Raw genomic sequence first — 8,040 nt, forward strand, 5'->3', positions numbered from 1 at the left:
TAAAGTGTCCTGTGGGTCAGTAACTACACTGGGTGTAATATTGGAGTAAAGTGTCCTTGTGGGCCAGTAACCTACACTGGGTGTAATATTGGAGTAAAGTGTCCTTGTGGCCAGTAGCCTACACTGGGTGTAATATTGGAGTAAAGTGTCCTTGTGGGTCAGTACCTACACTGGGTGTAATATTGGAGTAAAGTGTCCTTGTGGGTCAGTACCTACACTGGGTGTAATATTGGAGTAAAGTGTCCTTGTGGGTCAGTAACCTACACTGGGTGTAATATTGGAGTAAAGTGTCCTTGTGGACCATAGTAGCCTACACTGGGTGTAATATTGGAGTAAAGTGTCCTTGTGGGCCAGTAGCCTACACTGGGTGTAATATTGGAGTAAAGTGTCCTTGTGGACCAGTAGCCTACACTGGGTGTAATATTGGAGTAAAGTGTCCTTGTGGGCCAGTAGCCTACACTGGGTGTAATATTGGAGTAAAGTGTCCTTGTGGCCAGTACCTACACTGGGTGTAATATTGGAGTAAAGTGTCCTGTGGGTCAGTACCTACACTGGGTGTAATATTGGAGTAAAGTGTCCGTGGGTCAGTACCTACACTGGGTGTAATATTGGAGTAAAGTGTCCTTGTGGGTCAGTAACCTACACTGGGTGTAATATTGGAGTAAAGTGTCCTTGTGGGTCAGTACTACACTGGGTGTAATATTGGAGTAAAGTGTCCTTGTGGGTCAGTACCTACACTGGGTGTAATATTGGAGTAAAGTGTCCTTGTGGGCAGTACCTACACTGGGTGTAATATTGGAGTAAAGTGTCCTTGTGGGTCAGTAAGCCTACACTGGGTGTAATATTGGAGTAAAGTGTCCTTGTGGGTCAGTGACCTACACTGGGTGTAATATTGGAGTAAAGTGTCCTGTGGGTCAGTAACCTCACTGGGTGTAATATTGGAGTAAAGTGTCCTTGTGACCAGTAGCCTACACTGGGTGTAATATTGGAGTAAAGTGTCCTTGTGGACCAGTAGCCTACACTGGGTGTAATATTGGAGTAAAGTGTCCTTGTGGACCAGTAGCCTACACTGGGTGTAATATTGGAGTAAAGTGTCCTGTGGGTCAGTAGCCTACACTGGTTGTAATATTGGAGTAAAGTGTCCTTGTGGGTCAGTAGGCCTACTAAAGTGTCCTTGTGGACCAGTAGCCTACACTGGGTGTAATATTGGAGTAAAGTGTCCTTGTGGACCAGTAGCCTACACTGGGTGTAATATTGGATTAAAGTGTTCATGTGGGTCAGTAGCCTACACTGGGTGTAATATTATCTTATTTAGACAAACAATTGAGAACTAATATACTAATATACCACTGGACAATAGGTTCAGATACAAGGTAACATGTGGTTAACTTGGGCTTATTCAGAAAATGTGTGGGTGGTTGGAAACAGACACTATGTGTAACTAAAGTTCACCGTCAACTGAAAGTTCATGTTCCAGAATACTGCACAGATGTTCTAAATGTGAATAGTGTTGTGTCGGTAGTTGGTCAGAATTTGCACTTTTGGGACTATCCCATTGGTTCCATTGTACTGGGTAAGCTAAGTAAAAAAAACAAATAAAAAAACATTACCAGAGAGAGGTCAAAGACCAAACTGATCCTAGATCAGCACTCTTACTCTGGCACTCTTTGTGAATAGGGGCTCTGGTCACATGTCCATGGATGACACAACCCATCTAGTGTCCATTCTGGTATTGCTATAACTTTTATGATAAGGACTATTTTCTATCTGTTAACTAGTGTTTCTTCTGTGCTATGTCAACTAATAACTGACACCATTTAGAAGGAAAACACTGGAGTTACTATTAGTACACTAKAACACTTAGTAATACAGTATACCTGACAAGTAAATTAGATACCTGGATCACAGTATATAGATGTATTTAATCAGTAGAATGAACACATYGTACATATGGAACAGAATGGAAGCAAACATTGAACATAGCTGCATTTCAAATGGATTGAAAACTGTAAAAACTTAAATGAAAACAGTATATTTTTTAATTGGTATATGTACACCATATAGGTAAAAATGTAATCCACAGTTAGAGCCAACTAGACCACAGTTCCACTCCGCTGGGCCTGATGAACGGTAGACTCCACATAGCTCTGGTCTCTATAAAGACATGAATACATCTTTCAGTGTAGTTACACATAGAAACAAAAACAGGTTCAGCCTAACATGGACAACTCCATAAGATATGGACAACATGGACAACTTACATTAGCTATTATAATTAGACTATGGTGGGAACGGGTTTTCACACAACCAGTATCTTGGAGTAGCACGTGGTCCATCCTTCCAACTCTTCAATGGGTCTGATGCTGTCTGTGAGATCTCAACACAAGCCACCTTGTCATTCAAGTTATTTGGTTCCCCTTCCATCCAATAGCTATAAACAACAGAGAATCAGAGTAGAACATCATCCAATACAACATAGAGAATCAGACGGTTAACCTAGTCCCCAGGCTCAGTTGTTACCATTCTACAGAGAGAATCAGACAGTTAACCTAGTCCCCAGGCTACAGTTGTTACCATTCTACAGAGAGAATCAGACAGTTAACCTAGTCCCCAGGCCCAGTTGTTACCATTCTACAGAAGAAATCAGACAGTTAACCTAGTCCCCAGGCTCAGTTGTTAACCATTCTACATAGAGAATCAGACAGTTAACTTAGTCCCCAGGGTCAGTTGTTACCATTCTACATAGAGAATCAGACAGTTAACCTAGTCCCCAGGCTCAGTTGTTACCATTCTACATAGAAATCAGACAGTTAACCTAGTCCCAGACTCAGTTGTTACCATTCCACATAGAGAATCAGACAGTTAACCTAGTCCCCAGGCTCAGTTGTTACCATTCTACATAGAGAATCAGACAGTTAACCTAGTCCCCAGGCTCAGTTGTTACCATTCTACAGAGAGAATCAGACAGTTAACCTAGTCCCCAGGCTCAGTTGGTACCATTCTACATAGAGAATCAGACAGTTAACCTAGTCCCAGGCCAGTTGTTATCATTCTACATAAGAAATCAGACGGTTAACCTCGTCCCCAGGCTCAGTTGTTACCATTCTACATAGAGAATCAGACACTTAACCTAGTCCCAGGCTCAGTGTTACCATTCTACAGAGAGAATCAGACAGTTAACCTGGCCCCAGGCTCAGTTGTTACCATTCTACATAGAGAATCAGACAGTTAACCTAGTCCCAGCTCAGTTGGTACTATTCTACATAGAGAATCAGACAGTTAACCTAGTCCCCAGGCCCAGTTGTTACCATTCTACATAGAGAATCAGACAGTTAACCTAGTCCCCAGGCTCAGTTGTTACTATTCTACATAGAGAATCAGACAGTTAACCTAGTCCCCAGGCCTAGTTGTTACCATTCTACATAGAGAATCAGACAGTTAACCTAGTCCCCAGGCTCAGTTGTTACTATTCTACATAGAGAATCAGACAGTTAACCTAGTCCCCAGGCCCAGTTGTTACCATTCTACATAGAGAATCAGACAGTTAACCTAGTCCCCAGGCTCAGTTGTTACCATTCAAACATAGAGAATCAGACAGTTAACCTAGTCCCCAGGCTCAGTTTTACCATTCTACATAGAGAATCAGACAGTTAACCTAGTCCCCAGGCTCAGTTGTTACCATTCTACATAGAGAATCAGACAGTTAACCTAGTCCCAGGCTCAGTTGTTACCATTCTACATAGAGAATCAGACAGTTAACCTAGTCCCCAGACTCAGTTGTTACCATTCTACATAGAGAATCAGACAGTTAACCTGGTCCCTAGACTCAGTTGCTACCATTCTACATAGAGAATCAGACAGTTAACCTAGTCCCCAGACTCAGTTGTACCATTCTACATAGGAAATCAACAGTTAACCTGGTCCCAGACTCAGTTGCTACCATTCAACAGAGCGGGAGAGAGAGAGGTGGTTGAGGACAAGATTATCGGACTGTAGAAAGTAATTTATTACAACAGAAAAAAAATGTAAAAGTCCTCCAGAACTTGTTCACTCACGTAGGTTTAAACGGTGTGTCGCCAACCCACTTTCACATTGCATTTTTTTATATGCACCAATCCAGACATTCTTCTTAAATCCATTGAGAAATATCTATATTATAATTGTGATGAAAAGCAATGGCCATTATTGTCACGTTCCTGACCTTATTTCCTTTGTTCAGTCTTTGTTTAGTTGGTCAGGACGTGAGCTGGGTGGGCATTCTATGTTATGTGTTTCTATGTTGGGGTTGATTGTTTGGCCTAATATGGTTCTCAATCAGAGGCAAGTGTTTGTCATTGTCTCTGATTGGGAACCTATTAAGGTTGCCTGTGTTCACTGTTTCTTGGTGGGTGATTGTTGCTGTGTCTGTGTTTGTTCGCCACACGGTACTGTTTTCGTTCGTTTGTGCACGTCGTTTTGTATTTTGTTCAGTGTACCTGTTCGTGGTTCATGTTTTATATGTTCTCAAGTTCTGGACTGTAGCGTCGTTGGTTTCGTTTTGTTTATTGTTTTTGGTTCATGTTTAAAAGAAGTATTCAAATATATATGGATACATACCTATTATTGGTCCGATCCTTGCTCCTCTTCAAACGAGGAGGATTACGACGAGCGTTACAATTATTTAATCCCAACAGCAGAGAAATCATTTTACACATTATAAATAATAGTAGTAGCAGTCTAATAGTAGTAGTTGTAGTAGTAGTAGTAGTAGTAGGAGTACAGGTGTGGCCAAATGTTTTGAGAATGACACAAATATTAATTATCACAAAGTCTGCTGACTCAGTTTGTATGATGGCAATTTGCATATACTCCAGAATGTTATGAAGATGATCAGATGAATTGCAATTAATTGCAAAGTCCCTCTTTACCATGGTAATGAACTGAATCCCCAAAAACATTTCCACTGCATTTCAGTCCTGCCACAAAAGGACCAGCTGACATCATGTCAGTGATTCTCTCGTTAACACAGGTGTGAGTGTTGACGAGGACAAGGCTGGAGATCACTCTGTCATGCTGATCGAGTTCAAATAACAGACTGGAAGCTTCAAAAGGAGGGTGGTGCTTGGAATCATTGTTCTTCGTCTGTCAAATATGGTTACCTGCAAGGAAACACGTGCAGTCATCATTGCTTTGCACGAAAAGGGCTTCACAGGCAAGGATATTGCTGCCAGTAAGATTGCACCTAAATCAACCATTTATCGGATCATCAAGAACTTCAAGGTGAGCGGTTCAATTGTTGTGAAGAAGGCTTCAGGGCGCCCAAGAAAGTCCAGCAAGCGCCAGGACCATCTCCTAAAGTTGATTCAGCTGCGGTATCGGGGCACCACCAGTACAGAGCTTGCTCAGGAATGGCAGCAGGCAGGTGTGAGTGCATCCGCACGCACAGTGAGACTTTTGGAGGATGGCCTGGTGTCAAGAAGGGCAGCAAAGAAGCCACTTCTCTCCAGGAAAAACATCAGGGACAGACTGATATTCTGCAAAAGGTACAGGGATTGGACTGCTGAGGACTGGGTAAAGTCATTTTCTCTGATGAATCCCCTTTCCGATTGTTTGGGGCATCGGAAAAAACCTTGTCCGGAGAAGACAAGGTACGCTACCATCAGCCTGTGTCATGCCAACAGTAAAGCATCCTTGAGAACGTTCATGTGTAGGGTTGCTTCTCAGCCAAGGGAGTGGGCTCACTCACAATTTTGCCAAAGAACACAGCCATGAATAAAGAATGGTACAAACACATCCTCCGCGACAACTTCTCCCAACCATCCAGGATCAGTTTGGTGACGAACAATGCCTTTTACAGCATGATGGAGCACCTTGCCATAAGGAAAAAAGTGATAACTAAGTGGCTCGGGGAACAATACATTGATATTTTGGGTCCATGGCCAGGAAACTCCCCAGACCTTAATCCCATTGAGGACTTGTGGTCAATCCTCAAGAGGCGGGTGGACAAACAAAAACCCACAAATTCTGACAAGCTCCAATTATTGATTATGCAAGAATGGGCTGCCATCAGTCAGGATGTGGCCCAGAAGTTAATTGACAGCACGCCAGGGCGGATTGCAGAGGTCTTGAAAAAGAAGGGTCAACACTGCAAATATTGACTCTTTGCATCAACTTCATGTAATTGTCAATAAAAGCCGTTGACACTTATGAAATGCTTGTAATTATACTTCAGTATTCCATAGTAACATCTGACAAAAATATCTAAAGACACTGAGGCAGCAGACTTTGTGAAAATTAATATTTGTGTCATTCTCAAAACTTTTGGCCACGACTGTATAATGTACTCAGCCTGATCAATAGAAATACAAGGTGATTTAGGATGTTTGAAAAATTCCTGAGTACTTCCATATATTCCGTCCTCAACGCTCACCCTAAAAAATACAAAACGAACGCTGGTGCAAACTCATGATGCCAAAAGGGGAAGCGTGCTCAGACCACACAGACCAAGCACTCTGCTCTGACGACTGCACCATAGCAGTTCACAACGCTCTAGCAAGCTGGGAGAGTACTTAATGGAAACAGAGCGTTGTGTTTAATCATTTTAGTTCGAATTATTCCCCAACCCATAGCCCAAACCTTAAACACTAACCATAACCATAACCCCTAACCTTAACCACTAACCATAACCCCTAACCATAACCATTTGAATTGTTTCGGTTTTAACCCTGTGACCACACAAAATTAACCCTGTAACCACACAGAATTAACCCTGTAACCACACAGAATTAACCCTGCAACCACACAGAATTAACCCTGTAACCACACAGAATTAATCCATGGTCGTGGTGTACCGTCAAGGACCTGAGCCCTTCCAAAAGGCCCTGTAACAACTCCTCATGTCTCCTAATGGTGGCTCCCTGCAGAGAGATAGCGTGGTGGAGCTGGTCCAAGTCTGCTGGGTCTGTCATGGCCAGTTCGTACTATCAAGGCACAAGGCGAGACCCAGATGCAGAAACAGGAGGTAGGTGGTTGGAGTCTTACAATGTTTATTAATCCAAATGGGTAGGCAAGCGAGTGGTCGTGGACAGGCAAAAACATCAAAACCTGATCAGAGTCCAATAGGTACCGAAGGGCAGGCAGAATCAAGGTCAGGGCAGGCAGGATGATCAGGCAGGCAGGAACGTAGTCCAGAGTCAGGCAGGGGTCAGAACTGGGAGGACTGTAAAAAAAGAATAGAAAAGGAGTATGGGAAAAACACGCTGGTTAACTTGACTAAACATACAAGACGAACTGGCACAGCGAGACAGGAAATACAGGGATAAATACACTGGGAAAAATAAGCGACACCTAGAGGGGGTGGAGACAATCACCAGAACAGGTGAAACAGATCAGGGCGTGACAAGGTAATCTATATGTCTTTACTATGGAAACCCCCTCCTTATCTCTGCTCGCTGGTCACCATAGCTGCACCCACCCATAGCACGCGTTCAAGCAGGTATATCTCACTTGTCACCCCCAAAGCCAATTCCTCCTTTGGCCGCCTCTCCTTCCAGTCCTCTGCTGCCAATGACTGGAACGAACTACAAAAATCTCTGAAACTGGAAACACTTATCTCCCTCACTAGCTTTAAGCACCAGCTGTCAGAGCAGCTCACAGATCACTGCACCTGTACATAGCCCATCTATAAAATAGCCCAAACAACTACCTCTTCTCCTCCTGTATTTATTTTTTATTTTTCTCCTTTGCACCCCAGTATTTCTACTTTGCACACTCATCTACTGTCAATCTACCATCCAGTGTTTTAATTGCTATATTCTATTTACTTCGCCACCATGGCCTATTGCCTTTTCCTCCCTTATCTCACCTCATTTGCTCACATTGTATATAGACTTATTTTTCTACTGTATTATTGACTGTATGTTTGTTTTACTCCATGTGTAACTCTGTGTTGTTGTATGTGTCGAACTGCTTTGCTTTTTCTTGGCCAGGTCGCAGTTGCAAATGAGAACTTGTTCTCAACTTGCCTACCTGGTTAAATAAAGGTGAAAAAAATAAAAAATA

General features: G+C 42.7%; 1 long non-coding RNA gene across 1 annotated transcript; it reads right to left on the minus strand.

Annotated features, from left to right (window-relative positions):
- Positions 1-1,902: 1,902 nt before the first annotated feature.
- LOC139023094 (uncharacterized) lies at positions 1,903-6,580 on the minus strand. Its single transcript, XR_011474238.1, has 3 exons — positions 6,410-6,580; positions 4,056-4,149; positions 1,903-2,431 (listed from the first exon to the last, which is right to left on the minus strand). It is a non-coding gene; the product is annotated as an uncharacterized lncRNA (long non-coding RNA).
- Between the last annotated feature and the right edge of the window lie 1,460 nt (positions 6,581-8,040).

Source organism: Salvelinus sp. IW2-2015, linkage group LG26 (assembly GCF_002910315.2).
Source record: "Salvelinus sp. IW2-2015 linkage group LG26, ASM291031v2, whole genome shotgun sequence".
Taxonomy (NCBI): Eukaryota; Metazoa; Chordata; class Actinopteri; order Salmoniformes; family Salmonidae; genus Salvelinus; species Salvelinus sp. IW2-2015.